Genomic DNA, 16,866 nt, shown 5'->3' with positions numbered 1-16,866 from the left:
AAGAACTTTTCGTCCTCATTGTTCTCTATAATTCGTAGATATTTCGTGATTTCACTCTCTAATACATGTAGGTGACCATTGGATTTCTTGTTGTCTCGTTGATCTATGGCTAATACTTCCTAATCCACATTGTCTTTGGTCCCGCCTATTATTCTTCTATTTCGATCCATTTTCTTCTTCTCATGTATCTTTATACCTCATTTACCCATATCCCACACATTTCCATTCTCTTGGAATGGCTAATTTAGGGAATGTTCGTGTGAACATGTTCAGTGAGTCTGACGATGGGAATTTTTCCCCGTCGTCAAGGGTTGACCACCCGACCCTTGAAGAATTTTTTTATGGCAACCCTTTGAAGGTTAACTATCTTGTCCATGATCCACATGTGTTCAACGATAGTCTCAAGCGTGGTTTGGAATTTGAAGAGGGTGATAGCAATCTTAGAGTAAGGGAAGTCACTGCTCACATTATCTCCTTTGCTCGTGCTTACTCGAACTTGGGCCCATTTTGACTGTGAAGACTGTTCGATCGGTTACTCTATTAGGTCCCTAATGGGTTTCTACCAACATGTAGGATATGGTTCTTACTGAATTTCATGACCCTTTTATCAATCTTAATAGTGATTTGATTTTTTTATGGCAGTCAAGAAACTATGGTGCATCGAGAGTACCGGATGAAGGCGTTAGATCTCGCTTAGTACTAATATATTCAGAATGTTGGGAAATAGCTTGCAACTTCAACACTACCGCTAGAACTAAAGGTGCCTTTATGGATGTAGACCCATCCTCCAAGTAGTGTAATTCCCCTGTTGATACGTTATAAAATTTACATGGGGTGTTCCATCCCCATTTACAAGTGTCTATTCCAAAGATAAAAGTTGAGACTCCCTTTCACCGAGTTCGAGAAAGGGGTGCTCGTGCATTTGCATATTTCCCCTTCTCAACTATACCATGCATCTTGGGCTTTCGTGAAGATATTCCAGCATTGGTATGATTATAAAAGGGCATGAGGGTTCTGGTTTAGAGAACCTTTTTTCCATATTTTCGCAGTCTCCTTCAACACTACGAAATGGGGTCGTGGTCGGGGGTTGATTTCTTTGGGTCAGGCTAACAAAATCTCCAATGTCTATATTGACAATTGGAAGTACTTAAAGGACCATTATCACCTGGCGACTCCCTTACCTGGCCGCTCATTCTAAGTTTTATCAGTTTTCGGTTCACAACTCTGCCTCCTCGACCGTTACCGATTTAGCACAAGATATATGCATGGGTAATATCCATAAGTTTTAGTCTTCAGACCATTTTGATCATGACTCTAACGTCTACTACATCCTCTATCACTCGCTTACAACCTTAACAAGTTGATGTAAGTCGATTTGTTGGCTTACTTAGATCGATTGAATGTTGAATAAAGGTTTGGCGCTTCTCCTTCGGTCCAAGGGGAATGGTTTATTAGCACCCGGGTGGTGGTTGATACAACTTTTTCTTGAGTTAGGAAGGAACTCTTTGGTAAGAATGTTTGTGTTTCTTAAAACGGTAGTAGCTTTTAAGTTTTTCAGAACATTCCACTAACATGTCTTATCTTGTATTTTAGAGAACATATGGGCTATTGCGAGGGATCTCTCCAAGAAGAAGAAAGATTAAAGCATTATGGAAGCAACACAACCTTCCTCTAATAGATTGGGTATATTGGTCCCTGAACTGCTAATTAGATGGGTTGTGGTCCATTCTGTTGTTTGGCCACAATCTGACGAAGTTGTAGGGTCGCATTCGATGGTCCCTCATCCATCCTCAGAAAGATGGAGAAAGAAAAGTAATGATCATTCTAATGCTTTGGTCAAAATGAGAAGAAGAACAAGGGCAATGGGTTGATCCAAGAGGAAGGACCGAAGGAGAAACTCAAGACTTCTGAATTGGATTATACTATTGTTGTTCTACCTGGTCGTGGAGCCTCGTCTTCTTACAAGTTTTTCATTATCTTTGGGTATAGGATTCCCCACACACCTTAAGAAGTGAAGGCTTGCTTGTCCGAGGAAGACTACACTTATGTGCGAAATTTTACTGACACAGGTAAGTCAGGGTTGTTTGTTGAGTCAACCTATCATTTGATTTGTGGTGTATGTTAGATTTCCTTGGTTTCAGAGGGTCTAAGGGAATCTCTGGCTCTTGACAATTTTTTTAAGGATAAGTAGTCTTGGAGGAAAAAGTATGACCGTCTCATTTTTTAGCAGCTCCAACTTTAAAAGGAGTTGTCCAACCACCATAAAGAAATATACTACTTGTCTAACCTTAAGGAGGAAATAGATGTTTAAGGTGCACCTTCTGAGTTGGCCTCCATGATAGTCGACTTGATGACTTCTCTTGAAGAGAAGGGGAATATTCTTAACGATATGGACCCGTCAAAATGGGTTAACCTATATGGGTCGGCCCGCTAAGCCCGAAAAATCATAAGGCTCATGCCTTAAAAATTATAGCTCATATTTTTTAGGGCTTTTTTAGCCCGATCTTAAAAAGTCCGTTATCCATTAGGACAAGCCCGTATGGGCCGCGGGTAGTCCGTTAGGCCCGCATAACTATAAACTTTAAGACAATTATATTAATATTTATGTTGCCTCCCTCCAAAATAACACATTAATTTTTCTCACCTCAGTAAATTTTATCTCTATTCTATTCAATCTTTCTTATTTAAATATTATACATTAATATAATTAAATTAATATTCAATTGTTTTGTGTTTTACTTTACAATTTCCTCATCTTTTGTTAGTTTCTCTCATTTTAAATATTTGATTATTATTATATACACTTTAGACATATTATTTAAAAACATATTACACTATTTATAAAAATAGTATAGTACTTAAAAAAGTATTGTGCTTAAAATATTTTTTTTATTCTTAGGTTTATAATAAATATTATGCAAACAAAATGAAGATCGGAAACACAACAACTAAAAATTTCTCAATCAAAATTCTAAAAAAGTATTAAGCCAATAATATGAAGAATAGAAAATGCATTAATCATATAATATGATAGTAAACATATATTTTAACAACATTGTTTAAGTTTTTCAAGTTTTCAACATACATGAACTTGTAAATTATTGTTGACTTAACAAATAGTTGTACCCTTATGGAGTTTGCACTACACAACCATAAAGAGACCCTGAACCAATTGCATCCAAAACACCATCCATATTAATATTACCACCAAAATTATGTAGCACGCATTTGGAGAAATAAAATCAAACATAAATCCACAAATAAGAAACATATCAACAATAAAATCAAACATAATTCCATACACTTAAAAAACCCAGCAGATAATGCATTCTCAAGTCTAAAATTAAGAACATTAAACTCAATAAGCACACAAAACCAACTTCAACTTTTGCAGTTTCATATTCTACAAACATTTTACACAATCTCACAGTTTCAAACTGCTAGTAACCCCTTAACATGCAAGCTGGGAACAATGATGATGGGGAGTATCCTCTTAATGTTACTACTTCAACAAGCTCCTTTGTAAAAGCAGAGTTGAGAAACATTAAAATTAGTACATTGTGAGTTTTAATTTGAACCAACATTATAGACATATAGAAAACATGTGAGTTCAGGTTGAATTAATATCAACTTCCACTTGATAAGTTACTTAAGTTATTAGAAATGAGGACATACAATTGGTTGATCTTAATTGTGATTTGGAGTGAATGTTCCCTTATTCAAAACGGCAACATGAGATGTGTGATGCCAACATATGTGCAAAAGATTTATTTAGATTGACTTGATTACAAGCATGAAAAAAAATAGATTAGAGAAACTGGTCAATCGTAAAATAATTATTGAGAATGAGTTGTTGGATACCTCATTTGGGTTAAGGCAGTCCTTCAATTTTTTGATAACAACATCATCCTCAATGAACCTCACAAAATCAAACAAACAACAATAAATCATAACCGATAAAAGTAGAGAAGATAAAACCAAAGATAAAGTATAGCAAAGTAAAAGAAAGCTTCAATATGATAAATGAACATCAAGACATAAAATAAACAACAACAAATCACCATGAATGGGAAGTAAAGTTGGAAAATGATGTTAAATATACTTAAGAAAGAGATACTGAAATAAACAACAACAACAATAACAACAATAAACCACCATGAATGAAAAGTAGATATAAAGAAAAACTTCAAAGATATGACAAAACAAACAAAAAAAACTAGAATTGAAAAACCTGTGATACGAAACAGCAGTGAAGAAATTAAAGAACATAAAGCCAAACACAAAGTAACATAAAAAGACAATGTGATAATACAAAACCAAAATCTAGAAAACTAGTGAAACATAAAATGGTCAAAAGAAAATACATAAGATATAACCAAATACATAAGAGAAGTAATGTTTGATTGCTGTTTACACGGCAGATTTGATGTTCAACTCTTACACGATGTAATATATGTGGTTTATTGTGATGGTTGAATTAGTAGATCTATGATGGACATTTACAGTATCCCTATTACTAGATTTGTTGTTGGATTCTTCAAATCTATGACCTTTACTAGAGATGTGATATTGTGTTCGCTGAATTGTTCGTTAGTTTATGTTCTATTTTTTAAATCCAACCAAACAGATTGGTGTTGGCTTTCTTAAACATGTTAATGGTTTTCTATGTTTCTTTGTCATCATCAAATTCAATACCTTAATCTATTTGGTAAAAAATGATTGTAAATGCTTATTGTAACATGTTAACAAGTTGTTGATTAATAAACTTATTATCACATTAATAGCCACGTTTATTCTTCATTTTCAAAATATGGATTATGTGTTTGTCAGTTCACTTTTTTTTGCGATTTGGTTTTACGTTTGTGCTCGAATTTGTTGTATTATGGATGTGATATGTGAGGTATACCTTTGGATTTGGACTTGATTTTTAATTTTGCTTTCCTTACCCATTTGAATTACACTTACATTGTATCACCTATTTTGCTAGTTAGTTTTTTGCTCATTGGATTAGATTCTATGTCCTTCAGTTTTTGTATACGGTTTATTTTTATTTAATCTATTTAGGGTGTTGAATATTCTTTTGCATCCCATTTTCTTTAAAAAATTGTATATCTTTGATTTGTATGTTGACAAATGTTTATAGAAAAAGTTTGTTTAAATATTAATGTTGAAGTATGCCTTACAACCTTAAGTGATGAAGAGAAAGAAAATATATTTGAAGATTGCATAAACTAGAAAAGAGTAAATTCCAGAAAGTTAGGGGATAAAAAATCATGCAAAAATCAAAATCGGCGCCAATGGGTGATTCTCAGTTTGCATGCTTTAGGACTTTTTCGGTTCAATTCATGAATCTAAATGTTAATGGGTTGCATTTTGGGTTTTGTTATGGATTTGTTGGAGTTTAGCAATTATAAATATGTATCTCTTCTATTATTTTATTTGTGAGAATATTTAGAGGTTTAGAGCTAAAGGGAGAAATAAGGGTTTAGGGTTTAGGGAAACCTTTAGAGTTATCTAGAAGGATCAGACAATACTTCTAATTAACTTGGATTTATATGATTACTATATTGAGAGTTAGAGAGGATGGGAAACACTTGGGTAGAAAATAGGGTTTGTTCTTGGGGACTTGAAAGGTTATTTTCTTGTAACTCATTTGTAATCTATTGTAACAACTTTTAAAGTATTGTGAATTGGAGATATGCTCTCTCCTCCAGGCGTAAATCATTTGATCGAACTGGGCAAACAATTTTTTTTTGTGTTTCTCATCTTCTTTTATCATTTTATTCCGGCGAGTTAATTCACTTTCTTATAGCATTAAAGGTTATTACTACTGAAGGTCATTTGTTTTATTGCCATTTTTATTTGTCCCACCCATCAAATTTCTTGGTGAGAATGAACTCTGAATAATATCTTCTAAAAGAGTTTTAATTATTCTATCAGTTTCACAACAAGTGGTACCCACCGTGGGACAAAGGGGTATTGTTTACAATTTAGTACCATGGGTAAATTGGAGATCGAGAATTTTTCTAGTAACAATGATTTTGGGTTGTGGAAAGCAAATATGCAAGCAATTTTAATTTAAGATAAGTGTATTGATGCTTTGAATGGCGAGGAATCAATGTATGCACGCCTAACTAAAGCAGAGAAGACCGAGTTAGTGGGTAAGGCTAGGAGTGTCATTATCTTATGCCTCGGGGATAAAGTTCTAAGAGAAGTCTCTAGAGAGAAAACTGCAGTTGAGATATGGATAAAACTTGAATCATTGTATATGACACAATCTTTGGCTCACAGATTATGTCTGAAACAACAACTCTATTCATTCTGAAAGGTAGAGAAAAATCAATAGTGGAGCAATTGACATAATTTCACAAGATGATTGATGCTTTTGATAATATGGAAGTGAATATTGAAGATGAGGACAAGGCTTTACTCTTGTTGAACTCATTACCCATATCCTTTGAACAATTTAAGAATGTCATTTTTTATGGTAAGAAGTCAACTAACTTATCTTTCCACACCCCGCCTCGTAGAGGAAAATTTACCTATGAATGCGGTGCGGGCCACAACTCTCCCTTTAACTCGAAACAAGAGTTATGTGCCAAGCATAAAGATTGAATCAATAGGACCGTATTCTAATCCTAGAAATGCCATAACTCTCTTTCTGAATGTCTCGACTTTACTATTACTTTAGATGAAGTCCAGACGATGGTGAAATCCAAAGAATTTTTAAAGGAAAAATATTTGAAGATTGATGATAGTGGTGAAGTCTTGAGTGTCTCAAAAGAAGGAAAAGATCGTAGAGGGATGTCCAAATCAAAGAGATTTTACAAGTCAAAGGTAAAATGTTGTAATTGTCAGAAAACTGGTCACTTCAAGAGGGATTGTCCTGAGAGAAAGGACAATGATGATTTTGTTCAAGTTGTAGTTACCTTATATGAGTATGGTTATAAGAGTGTTGGAGCACTGGTAGTGTCAAGTTTTAAGACTGAAGATAGTTGGATCTTAGACTCAGGTTTCTCTTATCACACGTGTCCATGAAAAGAATACTTTGAGACCTTGAAGCAGGAGAAAGGTGGAGTAATTCTTCTTCGTGATAATAAGGCTTGCAAGGTTCACAGTATTGGTACTATCAAACTTAAAATGTTTGATGATCATGAGTTTATTCTTCATAACATGAGGTATGTTCCATAACTCAAGTGAACATTATTATCCACAAACATGTTTGATGATTTAGGCTGTTTCACTAGAGTTGAACGAGATGTTGAACATTTCATATGATGAAGTGATCATATCTAAAGTGTCTAAAATATGTGGTATATATATTTTAGAACACTCAAATGCTATTGTTCATTCATTATCAACTAGTGAAGACTTTCATGACAAAATTATGGTATTTATGGTCAATGCATGATGATTACTTGGAAATTATTTCAGAATACTTTAATGTGCTTTGTAGAAGACAATGGATAAAAACGCTTGAGACTGTTGAGTTGTCATTTAGTTCCTGGGGTAAGATTCATGCCTAAGCGGATTACTTGGTTGGTGATAATGCGAAAATGTATCGTATTTTTGGCTCCATATGCATTGCTTTTTACTCGATTAACATTTATTATCACACAATATTTTATGTTCATTTCAGGTATTTATCGATTAAAAGGTTTACCGCAAGAAAATGGAAAATAGCAAAAAGGAAAGAAAAAGGCAAGAAAAGAGAAGAAAATGAGGTTTCCAAAGGGATAATGGGCCACCGAAGCAAATGGGCTTGTGGCGCCATTATCCAAAGAGTGTGGCGCCCGCCACATAGGCCCAAGAGGGAGGTGGCGCCCGCCACCAACCCTTGAGAAGTGGTGGGCAGTTGTTACAAAGGTGGCGCTCGGCACTCAGCATGAAGCTAGGGTTGTGGCAACTGCCACAACCTAGTCTTTCTATTTTTCCTCCACTTTTGTAGCCATGATTTCCACTACTTTTGCTACAAATGAGGAATATGGAAAGGATATAAAAAAGGACCTCTAAGACTCGCACGGGCTCACTCTCTCTTCTTCCAGTTTTTAGTTTACGCTTAATTATTTTCAGCACTATTTTTCTTTTAGTTTTCTAGGCAGTTTCTTACCATTGTAAAAGTGATAGTTTCTCCACATCGGGGACTATTACGGTTTATTATTTTTTTACGCACTTGAGATTCAATTTTAAGGTATTCATTGCCAAAGCCTGCCTGAATTATTTAATCGAAGATTCAAGATTCAATTCTAGTTCTTAAATTGCAATCCAGGTTTATTATTGTTTACTGTTTTATTTATTTATGCCTTACTATATGTTTAATTCCCCGATTGCCATGTTTGTCACCGGATCTATTTCCGGCTAAACCTTAGGTATCGGTATGTAAAGATCGTCGAAATGAAGGGATTCAATAAATAATTGGTGTTAGTTTTTATTAAAACTTATTTTTCTGGCTTTAGTTTCTTATTTTAATCAAACTGTTTTTCGTACGAGAGTACAAAACAAACTAAGGTTACGGTCAACAAGAACAGGAGTTTGAGATTTTAACCAGATAGCTGACACTAGGCATTGATCCTAAACACAGCGAGAGCGCTTTAGGATTAATTAGACTTTATCTATATTGAAAAAATACTTTTAAATTCAAAATGAGACCGCGAGAGCCAAGCATTCTGGTTTAGGAGTATGGTCAGAGTCAATAAAAACGAGAGTGTGAGACTAAGTCCTTTCTATAAATAATTTCTACTGAAGAATATTTTAATAAATAAGATTACACCAACTATCTATCGAATCCCCGACGTTTGATGTGTTGGTGTAAGCCCTAGAGGCCAATACTTTTGGTACTTGTATCAAATTGTTTATTAATAATAAAAGGATTTTTCTTTATTATGTTTGTTTAATAAAGTCCCTGGAATAGATAGTCCGTATCAAATTGTGCTTTCTAACAGATTTTCAAACAGTGTTAACCGGTTAACGTATATGGTTAACCGGTTAACGCAAGACGGAATACAACTTTCTAACAGATTTTCAACAGTGTTAACCGGTTAACGTATTTGGTTAACCGGTTAATGCAAAACAGAATACAAATTACGAACATATTTTCAACAGTGTTAACCGATTAACGCATTTGGTTAACCGGTTAACGCAAGACAAAATACACCCGTTCCCGCTGACCGGGCAGCGGACCCCGGCTAACTCTGCGTAGTGTGATCGATCGTCGAAATTTAATTTGGTTTTAATAAATAAAAAGAATTAAAATTAATAATAATAATAATGTGTTTATTTTTTTCTTGTGGTGATCGGTTATGGCCTTAGTTTTCCTTTATTTTGTTTTGGATTTTAAAATACGACCTGCGTGTCGTGCCTCTCTTTTAATCTCTCAATGTAACTTCTTTTCTCATCTCACTCCCTCGTATGTAAAACGAGTTTCTTTTATGTAATGTAATGTTATGAAGAAAGAGAAGAAGTCAATATCAAAGGAGGACAACCTTGAAGATCTTGCTTGGAGAAGCTTAGATCGTTATTAGGTTAGCTTAGGTTCTCTCATTGGCTTGGGAGAACAATTGCGCTAGGGACCATAATTGTTTCATTATATATGTATGTTGATGCATGTGAATGTATGTTGATGCATGTGAGAGACGATTTATATGATAAATAAGCCGGTGAGATCAGAATAATTGCAAATTCCCTCAAATTAAATATTAAGTTTATGCTTTCCAAGTTTTAACACTCATCAAGACTAGTATCGGATAATGTAGGTTTCGCCTACGCGAGGTGCATGTTCTATATTAGTAAGGTGCGATGGGATAATTGTAATATCCAATTGTTAAAACAATGGGTCAAACTTTACTAAACAAATTATAATAAGATTATATATGTTTAGAAGCAAGAGTTGGAAATTATCCATGTGATGGATTGGAATAAGGAGTTATTCACCCAACTAAAATATTCGAGAGTTGTATTAGATACAATTGGAAGGAGTTCCTACCTAAATAACCTAGTTTTGTGTAATCCGCCTACGCGGACTTAAAACGAAGTGAAATATGGATCTCGACCCACTAGAAAATCTTCCAACGGGATTTTCCAAATCAAATGATGAGGGTCATTTGTTTTGAGTAAAATAGTGGGAGCATATTTAATTAAAGGCCTAATTAAATATGTTATTGATACTTATATTTTCATTAATTCTTATGTAGATTACCATGACAACAAACACCTCTAACAACATCTTGCGATCAATCCTTGACAAAGAAAAATTGTCTGGGACAAATTTTCTGGATTGGCACCGAAACCTGAGGATTGTCCTCAAACATGATAAAAAGTTGTATGTCTTGGAGAAACCTGTTCCTAAAGAGGAACCTCCTAGTTCTGCACCTAAGGCAAAAAGAGATGCTTATAAGAAGCATGTCGATGATGCCAATGAAACTGCTTGTCTCATGCTAGCTACCATGAACTCAGAATTGCAAAAGCAACATGAGAACATGGCAGCGTTCGATATGATCGAACACCTGAAGATGCTCTATCAAGAGAAAGCAAGGCATGAGAGGTTTGAAGTTTCAAAAGCCCTTTTTCAAGGCAAGTTAGCTGAGGGAGCCCATGTAGGTTCCCATGTGCTCAAGATGATTGGGTATGTGGAAAATCTTGAGAGATTGGGTTTTCCCCTCGGAAAGGAACTTGCGACTGATTTGATCTTGCAATCGTTGCCAGATAGATTCAGTCAATTTGTCCTAAATTTCAATATGAATGATATGGACAAATCTCTTCCTGAACTGCTAGCCATGTTAAGAACTGCTGAGCAGAATCTGAAGTTAAAAGGGAAGTCCATTCTGATGATCGAAAATGGAAGGAGACAGAACAAAAGGGCCACCAAGCAGGGTGATAAAGGAAAAGGCAAGGAAGTTGCCAAACCCAAACCCACCGTTGCTGCTTTAAAGCCTAGTGGAGGCATAGCAAAAGAAGGCACCTGCTTCCATTGCGGTAAGACCGGACACTGGAAGAGAAACTGCCCAAAGTACCTGGAAGATAAGAAGAATGGAGTAGAGACTTCAACTTCAGGTATTTTTGTTATTGAAATTAATTTATCTACTTCTGCATCATGGGTATTAGATACTGGATGCGGTTCTCACATTTGTACCAATGTGCAGGGACTAAAAAGGAGTAGAGATTTGGCAAAAGGTGAAGTCGACCTACGAGTTGGCAATGGAGCAAAGGTTGCTGCCTTAGCCGTAGGAACTTATGTATTGACTTTATCTAGTGGTTTAATAATCCAGTTAGAGAACTGTTATTATGTACCTGCAATTAGCAGGAATATTATTTCCGTTTCTTGTTTGGACAAGTTTGGTTTTTCATTTATAATAAAGAACAATTGTTGCTCAATTTATTTGAATGATATATTCTATGCTACTGCACAAATGAACAATGGGCTATATGTCCTTGATCTTGAAATGCCTATTTATAACATTAATACTAAAAGGATGAAACCTAATGAGTTAAATCTAACTTACCTTTGGCATTGTCGATTAGGCCACATAAATGAGAAACGCATTTCCAAACTCCATAAAGATGGACTCTTGGACTTTTTTGATTATGAATCATATGAGACATGCAGATCTTGTTTAATTGGAAAGATGACAAAGTCTCCATTCACAGGAAAAGGTGAAAGAGCTAATGATCTTTTGGCCCTCATACATACTGATGTATGTGGACCACTGAACATACCAGCCAGAGGAGGTTTTCAGTACTTCATCACATTTATTGATGATTTCAGTAGATATGGTTATGTGTATTTAATGAAACACAAATCAGAGTCCTTTGAAAAGTTCAAGGAATTCAAGAATGAAGTACAAAACCAACTAGGTAAGAATATTAAAACTCTTCGATCAGATCGAGGTGGTGAGTATTTAAGCCTAGAGTTTGATGACCATCTGAAAGAGTGTGGGATCCTATCCCAACTTACTCCTCCTGGAACACCCCAATGGAATGGTGTATCTGAGAGAAGAAATTGAACCCTGTTAGACATGGTCTGATCCATGATGAGTCACGTCGATCTTCCAAACTCCTTTTAGGGACATGCACTATTGACAGCAGCTTACACACTTAACCGTGTTCCATCCAAAAAGGTTGAGAAGACACCATATGAGATATGGAGTGGTAAGAAACCACATATGTCTTACATGAAGATTTGGGGTTGCGAAGTTTATGTGAAACGACAAATTTCAACTAAGCTTGAGCCCAAATCTGACAAATGCTTATTTGTGGGGTATCCTAAAGAAACAAGAAGGTATTACTTCTACAATCCTTCAGAGGGCAAAGTGTTTGTCGCTCGAACTAGAGTTTTCCTAGAAAAGGATTTTATTTCCAAAGGAATTAGTGGGAGGAAAGTAGAGCTTGAAGAAATTCAAGAATCACAAAGCATCGATACACCTATGGAGGAATTAGAGCAGGAAACACAAGTAGTTGTGGAAGAGCAACCTGCTCAAGTAGAACAAGACCAGCGTAGGACAAGCAGGATACGTCACATACCTGAGAGATATGGATATCTCATAACTGATCAAGGTGATGTATTACTCATGGATCAAGATGAGCCTGTGACTTACCAAGAGGCCATAATTGGTCCCGAGTCTGAGAAGTGGCTAGAAGCCATGAAATCTGAAATGGATTCCATGTACACAAACCAAGTTTGGACCTTGGTAGAGCCTCCTGTAGGAGTTAACCCTATAGGACGCAAGTGGGTCTTCAAAAAGAAGATTGACATGGATGGTAAGGTACATACCTGTAAGGCAAGACTGGTTGCAAAAGGATATAAACAAATTCATGGGGTTGACTATGATGAAACCTTTTCACCAGTTGCAATGCTTAAATCTGTTCGGATTTTATTTGCTATCGCTGCATATCATAATTATGAAATATGACAGATGGATGTCAAAACTGCTTTCCTTAATGGGAATCTTCTTGAGGATGTGTACATGACACAACCTGAAGGATTTGACATGCCAGAAGAAGCCCAAAAGATATGTAAGTTACAAAGGTCAATCTATGGATTGAAGCAAGCTTCCAGAAGCTGGAATCTTTGTTTTGATGAAACAGTAAAACAATATGGATTCATCAAGAACGAAGATGAGCCTTGTGTCTACAAGAAGGTTAGTGGGAGCATGATCGTGTTCCTGGTATTATATGTAGATGACATATTACTTATTGGAAACGATGTCCCTACCTTGCAACAAGTAAAGTCTTGGTTGGGGAAATGCTTTTCTATGTAGGACCTAGGTGAAGCAGCCTATATATTATGAATCAGAATCTATAGAGATAGATCACAAAAACTGCTTGGCCTAAGTCAGAGTTCGTACATAGACAAAGTGCTGAGACGCTTTAACATGCATGATTCCAAGAAAGGATTCATACCTATGCAACATGGCCTGTGTCTATCAAAAACACAATCCCCTTCAACTAAGGAAGAAAGGGATCACATGAATAAGATCACATATGCATCTGCAATAGGATCTATCATGTATGCCATGTTATGTACTCAACCAGATGTCTCGTATGCTTTAAGTGCAACGAGTAGGTACCAATCTGATCCTGGTGATGCCCATTGGGTAGCTGTCAAGAATATCCTTAAGTATTTGAGAAGGACAAAGGACTCATTCTTGATATATGGAGGTCAGGAAGAGTTGGCTATAATTGGATACACCGATGCTAGCTTCCAGACAGATAAGGATGACTTTAGATCGCAATCTGGTTACGTGTTTTGCTTAAACGGTGGCGCTGTGAGCTGGAAAAGTTCAAAGCAAGATACAATTGCTGATTCTACAACCGAGGCCGAGTATATTGCTGCCTCAAGTGAAGCAAAGGAAGTTGTTTGGATCAAAAAGTTCATTAGTGAACTTGACATAGTTCCTAGCATTGTGGATCCCATTGGTCTCTATTGTGATAACAATGGTGCTATCGCACAAGCTAAGGAGCCTAGATCTCACCAACGATCCAAACACATACTTAGGCGTTATCACCTCATTCGAGAGATAATAAATAGAGGAGATGTGAAAATATGTAGAGTACCTACACTTGAAAATATTGCTGACCCACTGACAAAGCCTCTTGCGCAGCATAAGCATGATGGCCATACTAGATCTATGGGCATTAGGGGTATGCCTGATTGGCTCTAGTGCTAATGGGAGATTGTTGGTGTAAGCCCTAGAGGCCAATACTTTTGGTACTTGTATCGAATTGTTTATTAATAATAAAAGGCTTTTTCTTTATTATGTTTATTTAATAAAGTCCCTGGAATAGATAGTCCTTTTAATGTATCAAGTGTGACTTAATCATTAGAGCACATTAAACATAAGGACACTATTCTTAAAGTATCCGTAGTTGAGCTTTATTGTGAAGTGGGATAACATTAAAGCATGAAGATTATTATGTTTATAGACTGATGATCACATCTCATGGATCATGGATAAGGAGTTATCAAGTCTCAAACATAGGTATGAATATTAAGAGTAATATTTATACTGGATTGACCCGCTATGAGAATACTATATAGAATGTTATGCAAAGTGTAATAAGTTATTCTCATGGTGATAGTGGTGTATACCACCCTTCGACCTGAAACCACTATGGACCCTAGATGTAGAGTCGAGTGCCTTATTGTTGATCAAACGTTGTCCGTAACTGGATGACCATAAAGATAGTTGATGGGTACTCCACGACGCATGCTAAGGGACATGAGTGACCTAGATGGAATTTGCCCATCCTGCGTAACAGGATAAATGTCTATGGGCCCAATATTGAACTAGACAAGGATGACACGGTCTATGCCTTGTGTTCAATATAGACATAAGGGCAAAAGGATAATTATACACATAATTATTATCACAGAAGGATTTGTCAGATCACATGACATTTTCGTGTCTTGGGTAGTAGTGATGTGTTGCTAGATACCGCTCACTGTTTATTATGTTAAATACGTGATTTAATATAATTACCAATGCCGCGAAAACCTATAGGGTCACACACAAAGGACAGATTGATGAGAGATATAGTAATTAAGGAATACTGTAATGTACGGTGCCTTTAAGTGAATTATAGAACATCGTAAGGTACGGTGTACTTAAGTAGAATACGAAATATGGTAAGGTACCACGAGCTTAAGTGATTTTGGCATATTATAAGATATGGGCCATATACACTTGAGTGGGCTTTTTAGCTTGTAGCCCACACAAGTGGTTCTATAAATAGAACCCTTGTGTAGAAGCATTGTAACACTTGCGATTTCGTTTCTCTCTCTCTATCTGACTCAAAGCCTTCATTCGTAGCAGCTAGCACTGAGATTGAAGGAATCCGTTTGTGTGGACTGAGTAGAGTCGTTGTCATCGTTCAACGTTCGTGATCGCCACAAGAGGTAACGATTCTATCACTGATCATGCCCATTCGTAAGGATCATTGAAGGAGAAATTTTTAAATTCCGCTGCGTTTTGGATCACAATTCTCCTTCATGATGTACCACATACTGATATCCCTTATATCTCATATCTTTATTCTATTTACGTTATAGTTATTTCTCTTCATCCCTTCAATGATAGAACAATCATCAGCCTTAGATTTACATAGCAACATTGGACTATTTTACGTTCGATTATTAGTCCTTGTGGGTTTGATAATCTTTAAAACTACGTGATAGGACTGTGCACTTGTAGTCATGATTCACATAGACTTACCAAAGTCGCGCTCAAGTTTTTGGCGCCGTTGTCGGGGACTAATTTAGTCAATATTGTAACTCTAGCGTTACCCAGTATAGACTAAGGCAAACAATTCTTTTTCCCTTTCTACATCTGTCGAGTGTATGCCAAGTACTCGCTCTCAAGGCAAGAAATTAAAGCTACAACTCTAAGAACCCGAGCATTATCTTAGATTTGAACGCCGGATACGAGACTTGATATGGGAACATTGTATCAGCTAAATCTTCCTGACCTTAACATTCCTACTTCTGAATCAATTGTTCAACTAGAGATGGCCGAACCAGTGCACAACCTTCCTCTTAAATATTATGCAATCCCTTCACGGGATGAACCTCATAACAACATCGCTGCCCCTACGATCGAAGCCAACAATTTCGAGCTAAAACCCTCATTGTTGTCAGCCGTACAGCAAAACCAGTTTTCAGGTAGTCCCACGGAGGACCCGAACCTACACTTGTCAGTATTTTTGCAATAGGCAGACACGGTGAAAGCGAATGGTGTCATCTCAGAAGCTATAAGACTCCGTCTTTTCCCATTTTCATAAAGAGATAGAGCTAGAGCTTGGCTCCATTCTTTTCCATCCAACTCTGTCACTACGTGGAACGAGTTGAAGAAAGTCTTCTTAGCTCGATATTTCCCACCTAGCAAGACGGCTATGCTAAGAGCCCAAATAAACGAGTTTAAACAAAAGGATAATGAATCACTTTTTGAAGCTTGGGAGAGATATAAAGACATGATGAGGCTATGCCCATATCACGGTCTAGAAGAATAGCTGATCATTCACACCTTTTATAACGGTCTCTTGTACAATACAAGATTGACAATAGACGCCGCCGCAGGTGGCGCAATGATGGATAAACCATACAACGAGGCCTATCAACTCACCGAAAGTATGGCCCAAAATCATTACCAATGGGGAAGCGAAAGAACCTCTGTAGAGAAACCTCAACCGAAGGGCGACATGTACAAATTAAGCAGTCTTGACCATGTCAACGCCAAGGTAGATGCCCTGGCCCAGAAGATAGACAGCTTGACCATAACACCAGCAGCCACCATGGCTGTCGTAGCACCAAACTGCGAGATATACGGAGTTCAAGGGCACATTGCCCTAGAATGTCAACTCTTGATAGGAACCTCC

The 16,866-nt window shown here is 36.6% G+C and overlaps 1 non-coding gene across 1 annotated transcript; it reads right to left on the bottom strand.

Moving 5' to 3' along the window:
* Positions 1-16,383: 16,383 nt before the first annotated feature.
* LOC127077119 (small nucleolar RNA R71) lies at positions 16,384-16,490 on the bottom strand. Its single transcript, XR_007787100.1, has one exon. It is a non-coding gene; the product is annotated as a small nucleolar RNA R71 (small nucleolar RNA).
* Positions 16,491-16,866: the final 376 nt, after the last annotated feature.

The sequence above is a fragment of the Lathyrus oleraceus genome, chromosome 4 (assembly GCF_024323335.1).
Source record: "Lathyrus oleraceus cultivar Zhongwan6 chromosome 4, CAAS_Psat_ZW6_1.0, whole genome shotgun sequence".
Classification (NCBI taxonomy): Eukaryota; Viridiplantae; Streptophyta; class Magnoliopsida; order Fabales; family Fabaceae; genus Lathyrus; species Lathyrus oleraceus.
The sequence above is the reverse complement of the archived record's forward strand: the minus strand, read 5'-3'. Positions and strand labels throughout refer to the sequence as shown.